The sequence below is a fragment of the Dufourea novaeangliae genome, unplaced genomic scaffold (assembly GCF_001272555.1).
Source record: "Dufourea novaeangliae isolate 0120121106 unplaced genomic scaffold, ASM127255v1 scaffold296, whole genome shotgun sequence".
In the NCBI taxonomy this organism is placed as follows: Eukaryota; Metazoa; Arthropoda; class Insecta; order Hymenoptera; family Halictidae; genus Dufourea; species Dufourea novaeangliae.
The window spans coordinates 815,901-832,749 of NW_015374174.1; positions in this window are offsets into that span (position 1 = coordinate 815,901).

A 16,849-nucleotide genomic window follows, 5' to 3' on the forward strand; every position below is an offset into this window, starting at 1 on the left:
TACTACACTATCGAACGCACGTTGCATCCACGACACTACCTAAAATCGATCACATCACCCGACCGATATCCCCCCTTAAAAACCACTCAATAAATTTCCCATAAAATATTCTGTAATTCCATCAAAAGCTTTTTGTAAACCAACAAAAAAAAAACTACCTTTATCTCATTACGACAACAAGCCGTCAAGCGGAGAATATTGTTACAAGGTAACGGCATCTCTCGTTAAACTGTGTCAAAATTGTAAAGACCCCGTTGCAAAACAAAAATTCATCCACCCTATCAGACGCGGCAAATTCCTAAACAAACTTCCAATTCGTTTTCCCACTTAAGCCGCGTGTGATTACACTGCGCCGGCTGCGAAACGCAACCAGAAACTCCGAAAACATACACACATACATTTTCTTCGTGCTCGTGAGAATTCATATTGTTCCCGCGGCAAAATTAAATATCGATTCCACCGCGTCCATTAAGCCGCCCGCGAAGGAAAAAAAGCCGCGTTTCCATTAACGAAAGTGCTGTTCAAGAAGCGTCGTCGCAAAGTCCGCTCGCGTTACGAATTCTCCTCCAACCAGGCGAGAGTCGAGCTCGCGCGCGCACGAAATTACAAAGCCAGCACCCGGGAGTCCGTGACTAACGAAATTAAAAAGTGAATTCCGTTCTCGTCGACGCGAACTTCTCTCGGCACCGGCGTTAAATGTAAACGCATCAACGGCCGCGGGAGCGCGCGATTCTGCTGGTGGAGGGCCCGTTTGCTGCGTCTACTACTACCACCAGAGCAAAAGAGACGCGGCGGCGGCGTCGCCACGGCACGATTTTAATTAACCGGAGACTCGTACCGTCTCTGTCTTTTCGTTTCCCGCGGTTTTTTGTCGCGGTTGTAAAAGCGACGCAGACAATAAGCATGTGCAAGGTTTCGCTTCGCGCGCCGCTCGTAGCACCGGCTTCGAGACCGACTCGTCCAGACGGTTTTATGAGAATATTTTTTACCGAGCGGAACGAATCCCCCCCGAGGATTAATGTGACTGGTAAGAAATCGGGAATGATGGTATTGTTTGCTCGTCTTAGTACAATTAAAAGGAATATGTAGATTCTTGTTTTATGGTGGGACGATTGAAGTGTTGACTGAGAAATAGGATGCGTGTGGTTGTAATGGGAAGCATTCGAGAGATTCGATTTTAAAGATTTCTGGGTACCTTTCATGGGCATAGCCTGGGGGCAGGAAGGAACACTTGCTCCCCTCCCCCCTGGACGGAAAAAAGTGGCTTTTGCCCCACCCTGCAAGAAAAAAATTGGATTTTGCCCCCCCCAACAGCTTCTATTAACAAAACACACACATTTTCAACGATTTACGACTTTAAAAACAAAATAAAGCGTGTCTGGCTACGTACAGCCTTTTTCACTGTGGCCATGTTTTCACCGACGATCCCGCGTGTTCAAACCGCGGGTATTTATTCTATTCAAATTATTCGCGCGACGAGACACTCGGACGTATCCCTCCATTATCCGGTTGGCCTTTTAACCGACAAAAGAACCGACTGAAAATACAGGGGGATCGCGGGGTCTATCGCATTGTTCCGTTCTGTCCGAATTAACCCGCGAAACGAGATGCAACACGCGTCTTTGTTAGCGGAAACATCGCCCGGAATTCACCTGGATCGCGTTGCGGAAGTTGCCCGATACGAAACACCGCCCGTGGAAAACGATTTCGCGCAACGTTCTCTCTCAGCGTGAACGTTACTCCGTGGCTGGTTGCGTTATAATCCCCCCCCCCTCGCATTAGCGATTCCTTTTGATGTGTTAATGCCCCAGTCTATCAGATACGCGAAACGGCAAAAAACTGAGACGGATGATTGAAATTGCTAAAGAAACTGAATAGAAACTGCGTTCTGTGGTGAATTCTTTTCAAAAATAGGACAAAGATACGAAAATAAAATTATTTTGTAAATTGAAAATTGTTGTGTAATTTGATTTATTAGTGTCTAACACCGATAATTGACAAGTTTCTGTTCTGTTTGGTCTTGTTTATAACTGAAACAATTGAAATAATTGGAAATTATTGTAAATTGGAATAAATTGGATATTATTTCAATTTTAATCATTACTTTCTTAATCCCCCGAAATGTATGTTCCAAATTGTATCAAATACTGAATATCTGGCTTTACAATATGGGAATAAACAATTGATTATTTAGGTAACAGGTGCAATTTGTGGTATAGCCCGTAACATGAATACTACTAACTGCTTTGAAATGTTTTGGAATGAATTGTTTTTTGTTGCATACAATAGAAAACTAATTTCTGTACTTGCAGAATCAAAAAATAGCTGCGGCTTCTTCTCGATTTGCTCAGTTCTATAGATTGAATCGACGTCAAGTCATTACTATGGATTTCATACATTTATATCGTATCGAGATCTGTGTAATATAATAAAAGACAGAAATTTCATCAGATGCAACAAGTTTTCTATTTTATTCTGAACCCAATAAGACATATAAGAGAAAGAAGAAATTCCTATATTTGTTCTTGTCAGTATGAATCACTTTATAAAAAGTTATTTTCCATGAAAATCCTCAGTCTAGTCATTGCTTGGCACGAATGGTACATCTATGTAATTCTATTATTTTTCAATAAAGTATGTTTTTAGGTAATACTGATTTCTGTCTATATTTTAGAATAATTGACCACAGCACGGCGTGTACACTGCGGATTAAGAGATCTCGAGAATTCGAAGATTTATACATCGGCACAGAGCCGGTTAAAGCGATTCGTTAATGGACACTGAAAACTACGGTTAAACCGCATACAGTTTGACAGTCGAATTACCCGACGAAACAGACTTGAACTACGTCTAATAGGGACCGGCCATTACGAGCGAATTGCGAGTCGTCGTTACGGTTAAGAGTGCAAGAGAGCAGTTTTGGTGCCTGAGGGGCGATAATTCGCAAATGGCTCGTCACAATGAAACGACGCCGTCCATCCCGCGGTAGCTACTCGTACACCACTCCAGAATCAAGTGCAGCCGATTCGAAGTCGCGTATAAAGTGTTCCGAGACGGGTTCGACTCCGATCCGTGCGTAATGTTTCCCTTGGCCCGCAAATATGCAACGATACCTAGCAAAATATATGGTTTCGTGGCAAAGATTTAATTTTTAATTTTTAATTTAATTTAATTTATTAATGGCTATTCACCCTTTATAATGCCATTAAATGTATATATCAGCAAAACTAATGTAGAAAATAAGATATTGCAGTGTAGAATAATGAGAAGATGTACGTATTCGGGGGTTTGACATTTATATCGATCTACTTTTGATTGGATTCGTAATCATTCGATGAAGAAGATAAATGGGAATATTGGGATCTTAAGCCAGCAGCCTGTTGCTCAATCATAATGCTCCAGTTCTGAGAATCTGTAGCATCTGGTGAATATTTTCGAAAGTAGAGGTCGGAAGGAATATAACAAGCCAGACAATAATCGAGAGGAGTCTGTATTCTATTCCTTATAAATCAGCAAAATCGTGTCGTCCATACTCACATGTCCCCTGTCCACGTACATATCTACGTTCCAGCCAATCGAAATCCGTTTCCGCCTGTGAACCACCTCACGATCGCAATTAGGGAATCTTACGTGCCCAGCGAGGCGGTCTATTATCCGAGCATACCAGGAACTCCGCCACACGCACCGCGCCAAGTGAAAACAGCTCGCTGACGCGCGCGCGCGCAAACAGCTTCACAGGCCGTCGATTCCTCGAACTTTCTACGTTCAATTTGCCTGACTCGAAAAATAATTACCAGGTAATTACGTTCACGGCTAGCACACCGGGGGCCCCGTTTTTCCCGCGTGCCAGGCCCCTGGGCCGGCCTTTTGTGTGCCCCTTCGCGTAAACGACGACCACCACCGTCCGGATGACGTGTACAGGATCGTTCACAATAAAGACACCTGCCCCGATCCCGTTTATAAACGAACGAGGGCCGCCACGCATAAAGCCAGGGAGGAACACGGGGACGCCGTCCGTTTATACACGGACGCCTCATTGTAAATAGGGTGGGGGGTTGGGGGATGAGGAGGGGACTGTGAGCGCCCGTACAGAGGCCCTCGAGAGGAGCCAAGGAATTATTTTCACAAGTTTCCGGGCAGCCCTTTGTGGGCCTCTCGCGCCCAGGCAGGTGCTCGATCGGCCGTGCCTGAATTCTCTTTACGGCCTTGCTTTCCCCCTCTGCCACGAACCCCTCGCCACACGGCGGCCCTCCATTACAGAAAAACGTCTCCATTCAGGAGGCACGTTTAATCCAGACGCCGGTTTTTATCGCGGCTGGAAGCGGCGGGATCATTTGTTTTTGCGCGGTGTGCAGCTACCCGACGCGACGAGAGCCCTGACGCGTTTTCTATCGGCTGACGTGTGTGTGTGTGTGTGTGCACGACGACGGCCTGAAAATCACGGCAGCATCGAAAGGGGGATGACTCTTTATGAAAAAATGTGTCGAGGTGGTGAAATCTTTTACTTTTCGCTTTTTTTTTTGTTTTCTTTGATCACGAGACACCGTGTATGGTGGAGTTGACTTTGAAGCGGTCTTTGATGCTGTGCGTTCCACTGATTTAATCATTCTTCTTTTACGGTCTTTGATTCGTGGAAGACCGAAAATTTGGATTTATAATTTTTAATCATATTCGTGGATAATTAATTCTCCTGATCATGCTTCCGTCGTATCGTTGACTAAAAATTCGTTGATACTTCGCTTGAAATTTCCTCTTATAATACACCGACTTGTCTGTAAATAAATAAGAAATTTCTTCTCGTTGGACGACAATAATTCAAGGAGTTACACGAATAATTCTGGTTGTTTATCGTCGATGCTGATGAACACATATTCTTGTAGATATAATTCATGTACTGCTGCGCTACCTCCGAATTAATTTAGGTTCACGATCGTTCGTTACCGTTATTTTTCAGAGATTCCCTCGTCTCTGTTTCCCTCCTGCTCCCTCGGTTTCGAATACGAAAATTTATATCCCGCAAAAAAAAAAACGTGGCTTATCCGAATCGACGTTGGTTTATCTTCGCGTATCAGAAAGTTTACCTTTCGCCCGGTTATTATGCCGAGATTTCCGCTCCAGCTTACGTAAAATCATCGTCATTCCGCGAGACCAGAAAAGAGGCCGACACGAGAACTGCACACCGTGGAGATCCGTTAATCGCCGCGATTAAAGCATATTAGACGGGAGAAACACACATAACTCGTGTCCATTAAAGATTTTTACCGCGTCTAGTCGAGGCGAAATCGTTCGTTCCGCTCGGTCGATATAACGGTCCATTAACATTCCCCGCTAATGGTATAGCGGAGCGAGGAGGCTGGCAATAATAAAATTATCTTAATCTCCGAAGTTCTCGGCTGCTACCAGTACTTCTGCGGGGCAATCTCCGGGAAACACCGTATCGGCTATTTGCCATTCATCGGGCTACTAATTTGTTCCGTTTAGTCGGGACTGACTGGTTTTCCCTCACCCCTCCACTCCCCACCGCCCCACCCAAGAAACCTGCGAGGAATATATATTTTATCGCGGCGAACGTATCCTTCGCGAAAGGCGATTGAGTTGATCGTGACAAAAATAACTTCGAGGAAAGAAAAAACACTGAAATTACATTAATGGCACGTTCAAACGGTGTGCAATGTAACGCTTACCTAAACGTTATTAAAATGGAACGATTCGCGATTAAATTGAATCGTCTCATAACAACGTCTTACGAAAATGAAAAAAAAATAAAAAAATAAAAACGGGTGCCTAGGGAACATAATTCATCGGCGTAAAAAGATTAACCGCGTTCAGATCCATCGCGCCGGAAACATATTTAAACCCATTTCCGCCCTTATTCGCAGGCGCCACGGGCTCAACACGCCGTTCCAGTCGCGCGTTACGCTTATAAAGCATATTCCACGGGATAGAGGGAATGGGGAGGGCGGGGCGGCGGGCTTAATACAAATCCAACCGAGCGTGGCCCCGCTGGGGAAATGTGTGGGGGGGTTAACATAATCAAACTTCTTAGGTTGGCAACTGTCGCGATTCATCTTCTTTTCCACGTTCTCTCTCTCCAATCCTCGAGTTTCCGCCGCGGTCGTTTCCCGCCGCCCCGACTTCCTCGTGTCTAGCGCACCGTCGCGATCCGCGCCACCCCTTTTTCAGGGGGCGGCGGCGATGGAAGGGGGAGGGGGGGGGTTAAAAAACAGCGGCTAAGCAGAACGGTGGCCGAGGTGGAACGGTCGGATAATAAATCGCCCGACGATGCGGAGGCAGGCGATGCCGACAGATGGGGAACGGCGGAGAGGGGTGTGGGTAGAGGGATAGGTGGAAAAACAGAAGAAAAGAACGTTAAAGCGTGACAAAGAGAAAGCTGTTTGGGTCCGGACAGAGAGGGAGTAGGGGAGTAAAGCGGACAAGTCGAGGAAAGAACGAAAAAGACTGCGAGGGGGCAAACGAAATGAAGTAAACAGAGAAAAAGAAGGGCCCCGAGGACGACGAGGAAGAGCCCACGTTAAAGGAACGATGGAGAGAGAGAGAGAGAAAGGGGTACGAGCACCGGGAAGAGCATATAAGTCGGAGCAGCGGCGAAAGACCAAAAAAAAAAGAACACCGTGAGCCCGGCGAAAGAGAGAAAAAGACGGCGAAACGGCGGAGCGAAGAGAGAGAGAAAAAAAGATATAAGGTATACCCAAAGTACCTGTATCCTGTTTGTTACAAGGCTCCCAGGGGCACGGTGCCGAGGGGACCCGTAGCCCGTAGAAGGAGGGAAGGAGGTAAGTTTAGGCAGCTTTCACACTAAAGCCCGAATTTACGACAAAGGAGGGCCCATTAACCCCGTGGCATCTCTCCCGCCCCCCTCCCCACGAAATTGACTTTGCTCCCTACCTGAGGTCCGCGACGACGCGTGTTCCCGTCTCCTGCCGGGTAACATACAGGTGAGAACGGCAAGAGGAGGAGGCTCGAGAGGAGTCGCCGACAAGCACGATGTACCCGTAAAACGAGACGATTAGCGACGTCTGGTGAAAGTGAGTGGAATGTTCGATTTCGATGGAAAAGGAAGGTAGAAGGAGGGGGGTGGTGTTCGTCGGGGGGAAGAACAGGAGGCGGACAGGACGGAACGCGTGTATCGGTGCTTCTCTTCGATGTCAAACCTATCGCGGTGTAATTTATTCGAGACGGAAGGGAACGTGCAAAAGGTTTATCGGCCGGTCGCCGCGTATAATATCGCAGATCACAGAGACGTGTCTCGCGCGTGCACACACGGCAGTTTCTAATTGCTCCCATGCGCTGTTCCATTCGGACGTATAGAGTCGTTCCAGATTACGCTAACAGCTCTTTAACTCTCTCGATCGCCCACCCCCCCTTCACGGTCACGGGTAACAAAATCTACGCACTTATCGTACTTCATTATTGGCGTTTCTATATTATCGCGGTTATCTGGCGGAACGCGCGCGTCTACGAGCCAGAGGCCCGGCGCGTAAATACACGACTCGATAAACGGATCGACACGTCCAGACTCTCGGCGGTCCGTTATCTCGCCGCGGTCTGTTACTACACACAGAAGGGGAGGCGGGCCGGCGCATACACGCGCGCCCGATCACGATGCGCGGCGCGGCGAAACTGCGAAAAAGGAACCTCCAACATTACCTTTCGCTGCGATCCGGACGAAACCTCGATCACGGAGTGTCTTCTATCTCTCGAACGTACAATACACGATGCGTTACCCGCGATAAGCACACCGCCGGGATGAAAAACACATTCGACGAACCAAAGCCGATACTAGCGACCACGGGCCCCTGTGGTATGTACCTGAATGAGGGGGGTGGGGGCTCGTCCGCCGGAAGTAACGACCGGATCCAGAGGAATGGCCTGTGGATTACAGCAAAATGGAAAATATTTGTTCGCTCTGGTTTTTGTTAAATTTTTGTACACGGAGTTACCGATTTTATGTATTAATATTGTACGTTTCATTCACCGAATACAAAGAATAATGGGCGTAAAAGATCAACGTACTTAATTCCGATGCTTTAAGTAAATTGGGAAATACCCGTATTGCAATTGCACTATAGGAGGGGGGGGGGGGAATGTCAATTATCGTCCAATTGAAAAGAGAGGAAACACGATATCGTGCCATTGCCGTTTTCCTCGAGCCTATACTTTTCTAAATAAATTACGAGATTTCAGCCCGATTGGGCTTGCGGTCGGATTTCATGGTGAAATAAAAAGGGTCGCGCAGATCGTTTCTATGCTTCCCTCCCCGTCGTTTCTGCTACACTGTATTTTTCTTTATTCGTTCCGGCAGAGATTCGACGCGTCGATGTATCGATTCGCGTTCGAAGCGAGTCAAAAACCACGGTAGACAAACACACGTTACGTTCTTTCAATCTTTTTCCACGCATTAATCACGACTCGCGCGATTTCAACAGAAATACCGACCTAAATTAACGTCTTCGTTTCAGAAGTGAAAAAGGAAACGGGAGAACTGTTTGTGCAGGGTGCTCCGATTTCATAGGAAATGTTAATTCTGAATAAGACAAATCGCAAATTGTTATTAGAATATATGTGCGATTAGAATAAATAAAATTCTTGGACGTTGACTGCCGATAGCAATGTTGAATTATTACAAATTTCTAAAGATCTCGTGTTCAGAGATTCGAAGACACAGCCAGAGACCTCTGTCGGAGACATATTGAAAACATGGAATTGGAACCGTTCCTTCATCTTTGAAAATATTCAAAATTAAAATAAAATATATATACATACAGTGCAGGAAATTTATTAAACATAAAAGTTGCGATTTTTAATAGATCCTAGATGAAGGATCTTCTGCTAAAAGACATGCTATTGATGACAGTATGTCTGATTTTCCGTAAAAATACAAAATCAGTCATCAGACCTTATATTGTCGAGTAAAAAGTCCCATCGAGATTGTATATCGACTACGCTATACCAGCCTCGGAATTGGCGATTTATGTGATTCGCGGTGGGGGGATAACAGAAGAGTCAGTTTTTCGCGATGCAAGCGCGGACGAACGAAAGGGGGAGAGTGAGGGTTTCGGGATAGTAATCGGTACGAGCCAGCGGGATTCCAGATAAAAGACGCCACTGTCAGCAATAAAGAAGCAGCTGTATAATCCCCGTGCGGACCGAAGGTATAATGTACTTACAATTAGGTATCCCTTCCCGTTGTATTTGCTTCGGTCTCTCCATCGTTCTGGACGGGGCCCATCCCCTCGAACAAATTTCTTTTCCCCCTTGGCTCGTCGGGCTCTGTATATATCCCCCTCCACCCTTGCCTTTTATGCCTTTTATGCCTTAATCAGCAGCAGATCCCGGGGTTGAAGGGTCCTCCCCGACGCAATGGTCTGCCCACGAGGAACTTCCATCGCCCCCTCCCCCCTCCCAGCCCCCTTATATACATACGACAAAGGAGCAGGATGCGGAAGGCAAGAAGAGCAGGCAAGACGAAGCTGATGGAGGAAGAGTCTGGGGGAAAAGACGAAGGATTCCGCCGGTAAGAACTTTCTTGCCTCTCGTTAGGAAGTATATCTGGCTTGGGGAGGGGGATGAAAAGAAGGTGAAAGAGATGAGTAAGAGAGAGAAAGAGGGACAGGATGATAGAGGAGGGAAAAAATTCCGTCGTCCTTCTTTTCCACCCTTCGTACCTCTCGCAGGAGCACGGAGAGGGAGGGGGGGGGGTTACGTGGCAAGGGGATTCGAATGAGGCGCGTCTGGGAAATCTGTTATTTTCTTCCCTCTTTACCACCGCCACCCCGCCACTCTCCAAACACGCCGGTTCTCTTCCATCTATATGAGGGTGCCATCCCTGAGCCACAGGGGGTGAACGAACGAGGGGCGAAAGCTCTTTCGATTTAGGAACTCATTGAGAAGTCTGCCACTGCCGCTGCTGCTGCTGCCACTGCTGCTGCTGTTGCCACCCCGAAACGTCAACGTAACCCCATATATAGGGGCATACACACACCCGTGTCCCGACACCCGTTTTTTTCGTCGCTCTGCTAATAACGACGACTTCACGCTAACGCATCGGTTCCCGCACAGAGACGCGACCGGCTTAAACCGATTTTTGACGCTTCGTTAACGTGACAGGACGCGAGAGAGGGAAAAAAGGCGCGTCAACCGGAAGCGACTTCATCGAACGGGCGACCGGGATGGACAAACATTAAAATTGTCGGAGGGTAGTCGATAGGTGGCTCTGATCAAAAACCGTGTTCAACTAAACGTGAATTTATTGTTTGTACCGATCCGAAACATACAGTGTGTACCATTTCTCGGCTGCATTTCATCATTTGCCTCCCTATTTTCTTTGTATGGCACGAAAATGTTTCATGTTACAGTCTTTCTCACTAGGTAACTGTTTAGCAATGTCTCCAACGAATTCCGTGTCAATGTATCATGGCGAAGATTACAATCCGAGAGCAAACAGTAAGATGCAGAATTGAAAATTTGGTATTTATAGAGAAATCGCATAAACCGATATTTGAATTTCAACTTGGTCCACTACGATCGGCAACTATGCGGCAGAAGCATATAATTTCTTAAAAATGAATCGACATTCCACGATACAGGTGTATTAAAACCGATTTATAAATACATCCATAATGCCAGAAAAAACAAACTTGGTATCACCCTGACACAACAACGTCTATTAGCGCCAGATTCCTACGTAACTTTCCAGACATCTGTCTAATTCGTCCGTCCCCTGTCGAGGCGCGTCGACAAGACCCAGGGCCGGAAAGCAATCCCGTAGAACGATCTATTTAACATCGTGCCCAATTATCTCTCCGCTTCTAAGCAGGCGGCGCGGCGGTCTCTCGAGATCGCCGTTTAAATACGATCTCCAACGAGGCCGCATTAAAGAAAAAAAAAAAAAAAAGAAAAAAAAAACAAGAGAGAAGAAGCGTGGTACGAGCGATGCGCATCTGGAGCTACGATATACATACATATATACCCGAGTGCATCGGCCTCGCCTCTCTATCTGAAAGGATGGATTACGATCGCGTGATTGCTGGTGCGCCGAGTGGCGCCCATATAATTACCCCCTTTTCTATGGTCCATCGGCCGAGAGCCCCCTCCGACCCCTATTCAGCCGGGGTGTTCCAATAAAGAAAACAATGGGGGCTTTCCTTGGGGGAGGGGAGGGGGCTGAAGGGGAGGGGGTGATGGTCGGTTCATATTCTTCTCGGTGCCGATTCACGGTGTCTGCAATACAGTCACCGCGGGTCACGCTTCACTCGGTTCCTCTCCATCTTTGTCCTTCCCCCCTTTCTCTTTTCACCTTTCTCATTCTCTAGCTCTTTCTTTCTCTCTCTATCTTTCTGCACGCTCGACGGCATAATAAATCATTTCGCGGAACCGTTCGACCGGAAACGAATTTTGTACGCTCCGTTCGTCCCTGTCATCGTCGGGAACGATCGCCTGGTAGAGACTCCGATCGGCGATGTTCTCTCCTCTTCGACCGCGATCGGCCATGCCACGAATTTGTCGAACGTTTGTCGAGAACCTCGCGCGCCGGAAGTTACCTTTTACGAAACGCTTCGACGGACCGTACACCTTTCCATTCAGGGGAAGATGGATTGAATGGAAGAAACAACGGAACGTATTTAGCCTTTAATTGCTCGCATGGGGTCATTGTGATCTGTCCGTAAAGCTTCATAATCAGATCTTTTTTATGAGATTCTGGTAATGGCTAACACCATGCGACTAGTTACGTAATGTTTCCACGAAAAACATGTTCTTAATCATTTCGTATTTTCGTTCTCAACATTTTAATAAAGCATTTAAGAGCCTATGTTTGTATGACATTTTTGTCTTATTTTTGCTTATAGAATATGCTGGTGAAATTTGGTGGGAAAAAACTGGAACACCCTGTATATTAGATTCCTATAAGGCTATATTCGAGTAATTTTGCACAAAGCGGGGTGCGAGTGATTAAAGGTTAAGCGAGCTCTTTTTTAACAATTGGTACGGAACGATTGTTGACTTAGGATGGATTGTTTAAGCAGCAATTAACGGCGAACGATACTTTGTTCGACAGTTAACGAACCGTTGCGAAGTTTGATTTCCAATGTTGCCTTTGTGCGGCAACCGATGCATATTGGTATTACACGTTAGAAATTGTATTGCTCAGGGTCAGCCGGGTAGGAGGACCGGTTAAACGATGTTAATGCACGGTAGTTTGCGAGCGTCTCGTAATATAACGCTAATTGCGCGGGATACGGGAACATTCGACAATGACGTTCGCGTGATCCACGAGTTTCTGCCGCGCATCGTTTCGCGAGTAATTAAAAATGGCTTCTACGATAGTTGTATGAAATTATGCTTTAATTGGTATGAATCTAAAGTTTATTACGACTTCTCGGAGTAAGTCAAATAAGGTTGTAAAATTTTGCTTTGACAGAAATCTGCGGTTGCCTCAGTCATTTGAAAGTCCATTATTCAAGAATTACTGATACTGTTAATGCATTTACAGTCAAATTGAAATGAATTCTAATAAAATGACAAAATTACTCTTGCAATTTGAACGCCATCTATTGTCAAAAAAAAGTCACTGCCTCATCAAACAGCCCTCGCACATATACTTTCATCGTACATTTACATTTTTTGTCCTAAAATCTTCTAAAACGTGTTAAAATTACGAATATGTTCTTAGTGTTCCCTAAATTTTACTTTAAATACCGAACGAAATTTTTTTTCTTACGTGAAAAAAATGCCACCCCTTCGAAAGGGTTAAAGGTTACATACCAGCCACGCCACTACGCTCGCAACGAAACTTTCTCGTGTGAAAAAGTGAGAAATTTTCGAATCTCACATCGACCGATCCAGCTTGAATTTTCCAGACAGCACGAGGCTCCGTCGTTACTTTTTTTTTCTTTTCGTCCGGGTATTGGAAAACTTTCGCGGAAGGATCCCTGGAGTTTCCGCGGCGACCTCCTTAGTAATACGAGCGGGTCGCGGTGCATACACGAGAACTCCCCGATGCGTCGTCGTCAAATTCGCCCCCGGAAATACCATGAGGAAGGGGACAGGGTGGGTGGGTGGAGGAACTTGGACGATTTCGCGGAGTCGACGAGACCGTGTGTGGATTACGTGACGCCTTCTGAATGAAAATCTCGCCAGGGCACTCTGTCGTGCTCTCTGTTCCTCGTCGCGTTCGGCGGAGACTCGTTTCGAAATAGGACAAGCTTTAGTCGCGTCGGGGGTCGAGCGACGCGCGTTTCCACCCCCTCCTCACCTCGGGAGGGTTGCAGAGTCGACCCACGCTCGGAAATATCCGGCTCCGCAACTGACGCGTTCGGAGAGCTGAGATATTCGAAAGTCATTTACCTCTTTGTCGCGGGAACTTTCATCGCGATAAATTCTCCGGAAGGCAAAGAGTAAAGGGGAGGGGTGTGAGACTACCGAGCTTTGCTCTCGTGTGCTCGACCGACCGAAGAATCCTCGCGGTGCATCTTTTTTCATGGGTATCGCTGGAAAAAAGGACTCTGTAAGAGAGGGTTGGGGGGATAGAGGGACAGCCAGGGAAAAACGAAGAAGGAACGGTCCGTGGTGGGAAACATGGCTGCCAAAAAGTGGCGGAGAAGGATAAGGATGGAGGACACGGAACCAAGGAATGGTGGAGGGGCATTCGATCGTAAAAACTCCTCGACGACGCTTTGATTTCCCTTTTGTCGTGTCCGCGTGCCGTTGGAGGCCTTTTGGAAAAGGTTTTAGAGGGGCCCCGCGCGATTCCATCCAACGGAAGGCAATTGCCTGTCGGGATCCGGGCGGGGGAGTCAAAGGCGCGGAGATGAATTTTTCACGGGAAAAATAGCGTATACGTATTTTGTTGGTCGTGGTGTATACTCGAGGTCGAGCCCCGGGTACACGAGGCTTTCTAATAATACGTGCTGCGCGCCTCGTTTCGACATTGTGGCGCGCGGAGTGGAAGACACGGGAGGAAGGGTGAAGGAGGGGTAAGGAGGGGTAGAGGGGGAAAAAAGCAAATACCTTTGTCGTTCCGAGAGAAAAACGAAAAGAAGTATAAAATCGTGTGGGCAAATACGGTTGTACCGGCTGTGATGGTATAGATACCACGCGTCGCCGCCGCGCATGTGTATACAAGCGAGACACCTTGACACAAGATGTCTCGATGGCGGTCGAAGGAAACGAGAACAAGGGTCGCCTTTAATGACCGATGGCCGATCGATGGTTTAGTTTTACAAATATAACGCGCGGGGATTGGTTATGGGCGGCACAGGGGTAAATTGTATAGACGCTGCCGACGCCACCGCCGCCGCCGGCGGGCGTCCATGGTAAAACCGACCGAGCGATTAAAACAGCGATGGATACCGTCGGTCCGAGCGCGTCCCGGGGGTTAATTAAAACCTCTCTAATTATTTATAAACAGTCATTTCTTTTTCCCGCGCGATAATAAACGTGTAACGCTCAGCACGTTCCGCCATTGGCCGGACCCGGCTGGTACGGGGCCGGTGATTGGACGGTCGACTGGGAGCCGTCGAGTCCGCGTGGACTCGATAGCTCCGTTTTCGTCGCACTCATCGCGACGGATGGTCCTTGACTCCCTCTCTGTGTCATTCCTTTATACCCATCCTTCTCGTTCCAATCGGTTTCTCGCGTTCTCTCGCTTCCACCAATCGCCACGTCGCCACTCACGAGACGGGTTTCTGCTCTCAGTCGCACTCAGAAGGTTCGGTCTACCAGCGCGTAATCTGTAAATCCTCGACCGTGGAGAGAACGTAGAAGTCCGGTAAGTTGCTCGAACGGAATCCTCGTGCTCTTACTTCTCTCCCTAACCCTCTCAGTCACTCTCTCTCTCTCTCTCTTTCTCTAGCTCCTTCGACGGCTCTTCAGTTCTCCCTCATACCCTTCGTGCTTATCCTTCGTCTCCATCGTCGCACCCCCACTTCATCTTTCCGTGTCTCTTTCCCGTCTAAACTCTCTATTCCGTCTTTCCTATCCTTGTCTCTTTCACCCCCCTCGCCGTTGTCCTCCCTACCACCTGCTCCCGTATCACTCTATCCTCGTGGTCTCCGTCTGTTTCCTTCGTTTTTCCTTTGCCCCGTCCTCTCTTACCCGCTGGTTTCCATTCCAAGTCGGTGCCCACTCGAAGAAGGAAGCGAGGGGATTTCTTTCAGCGCCGATAAAAGCCTCGCCTCGCTGCCCAATATTGATTCGCGCTCTAATCTGCGGAGAGATCCTTCGCCCTCACCGACCACCACCCCTCCCCCACCCCCTCCTACCCTCCCACCCTTGCTCCATCCAGCTTCCATTGCTGGCTGCTACTCTCTTTTCCGTGCCGTTCCTTTTGCCCGCTCCAGACGCCGACGTCTCTTACGTCGTCGACAAAATAAACCGCCGATACCCTCGTGGTATAAGTAATAACTCCCGGTCAAAGCTTGAACGGGGGAGGGAGGAAGGGGAGGAGGAACGATATCGGGACGACGGCATCTGGCGAAAGGACGTGCGCGCAAAGACAGTTCCCGGAGAAATACAACACACCGTAACTCCGGGTGGTTATGGATACGCTCGGATATAACGGTCGAGCGCCACCGTCCGAATGGAAATTCCGAATGTAATACAACACGGTTATTTCAATTACCGATTCGATTCGACCCCGTCCTCTCTGTTTCCCTAATCAAGGGATTTCATCGTGTGTGTTCACTTGCCACGCGTCACGATAGATCGCCGCTCAATTGTTTCTCTTTATTTCTTTATTTCCGAGAAATTAAATTATAAAACCTACTACTGCACGATGTAAATCGTAGAAATCGTCACGTGACTTCTACCTGCATTAAGACCGAACGATTCGATTGTCGACGATGATAAAAACAGAATATCGCAATTACCTCGTGGAGAAAAAGCTATCCCTGGAATAACGATACGCGATAGCACGTAAAAACTAATCGAAATTATCGTGGAAATATACATGTTCGTTCAAATCGAACAATATCCAGTACTTGCACGTTCGGGAATTCGACGGTTAATAAATGTTAAAATTGTGTTTTAACATGCATCGTAAATTTCTCTGAAACAACAGAAAAATACAGAAGATAAATACCACCGGTTCCAAGGCTCTCCCGCGAAGCATGGCAATCTAGTCTCGCGAAAAAGAAGGACGCATCTCGACATGAAACAACAACGATTTTCCTCGCTTCGCGGTGGCCACCAACTGTCTCTCATCTCAGGTCTCACTCTATTTCTCGTTCCTTCAACAATGCTCCCGGCGTGGTCGCATTTATCCCGTGATTTTCTCGTATTGTGCGCACAGAAGACACCGTGTTACCTTTTACCGCAGTCGGTCCGCCATTGGAAACGGTGGTGGCCTGAATAATGCTTTAAACGGGCATCGAACGGGGGCGAGTCCGCCAGCCTGCCGGACGAGAAGCAAACGTTCTCCTCGGTAGTACCCTCGTTTTTCCCCCGATGTTTATCGAATCCAACGCTATTTTCTCGGCCCATAAAGGTTGCACGCCACGGCGATTCCTCGCGTTTTCCACCGGACTGGGCACAATGGCTGACGCCCGAAGGGGCAGGAATAGGAACACGCGAATATCCACGACGGACGGGACATCGTCGACGGGGATAGAGCACTGTGACACGGTCGACCGAGCCGGCGAAACAAATTGCACGGGGGTCTCGATTGAATAATCCACGAGGATCGTGTCCCGTCGCGGCGGCTTCGTTCCTCGTGGCCCTAGGTCTCGGTAATACAAATTTAAGGAAACGCCCAAGCAGCCAACTGCTGCTCGCACAGAGTCCAAGTAGTGGCGGAAAGGGGGATGGAGGGATGAAACGTGAGAGGGGTGAG